The sequence below is a fragment of the Condylura cristata genome, unplaced genomic scaffold (genome assembly GCF_000260355.1).
Source record: "Condylura cristata isolate star-nosed mole 26May11 unplaced genomic scaffold, ConCri1.0 scaffold00021, whole genome shotgun sequence".
Taxonomy (NCBI): domain Eukaryota; kingdom Metazoa; phylum Chordata; class Mammalia; order Eulipotyphla; family Talpidae; genus Condylura; species Condylura cristata.
This window is the reverse complement of record NW_004567122.1, coordinates 34393009-34393919: the sequence shown is the minus strand read 5'-3', so window position 1 is coordinate 34393919 and position 911 is coordinate 34393009. Positions and strand designations below refer to the sequence as shown.

Below are 911 nucleotides of genomic sequence, written 5' to 3'. Positions count from 1 at the left end.
ACCAAGTTACCCCAAGTTTTATATTCTGAATCAGTATTAATCAAGGTTATATTCTGAATCCTTATCATATAGTTCCATGTTTATCAATAGCAAAAGGCCAGAGATACCTTTAAGAATGTGTGAAAGTGATGGACCTGTTTCTGGGAAAGTCAGTTACTTCATTAATCTGTTATATACAAGTATATTTTCTCTCTCTCTTACTGTCTCTGTTTCACAACTGTTCTCTGTGTGTGAGAAAGAGAGAGTGAGAGCAAGAGAGAGAAAGAGAGAGAGATCCATGCTCACTGAATTTTGTATACCATTTCACAGGGTTTACAATCCTAAAAGTTCCCATGAAGGACATGTATCCTTTTCTGTCCCTTAACCTGTTCACTACTCTGTGTTCCGCTCGACAGCTTATGTTGTCCTGGATGAAGCTTCCTTTTAATTTTCTTTTCAGATATGATCACAGCAAGAAGCTGTAAACCTCTGGGAAAAGTGCCCAAGTGGGGCTCAGCATGCCTGAGTCAGCAGCCACCTTGTCCTGTGGCTCTGTGGAGGGCACTTCTGCTTCCCAGACCTCTGTAGTTGAGTGATGGAAAGATTGGACCTGAGAAACTCTGAGGTGATTGAGAGTAGGTTAGGTGGGCAGGCTTTATAGAGAACAGAAAGTATCTGGAGGAAAATCACAGTCTCATTTCTCATTAGCTGTGTGTTTTTGAGGAAATTATCTATAGGTCCTCTGGGCCTTATTTTCAGGACCAGACAAATCTGTCAGCTTCCTTGCCCTCTGTTATTTGTCATTTAAAACCCGATTCCTTTGGAGGCCACAGCCCTTTTTTTTTTTTTTAATGTATAGGAGGGTATTATAAAAGGCAGGCATTGACTTCTGAGCTTTTTGGAGAGTTGATATTTAATAATTCCTTACTTTA

At 40.2% G+C, this 911-nt stretch overlaps 1 protein-coding gene across 1 annotated transcript in view; it reads left to right on the top strand.

The window, feature by feature from the left end:
* The window catches only part of PRELID2 (PRELI domain containing 2), a 65334-nt gene that overhangs the window by 9857 nt on the left and 54566 nt on the right, over nt 1–911 (top strand). The gene's annotated exons all lie outside the window — the stretch shown is intronic.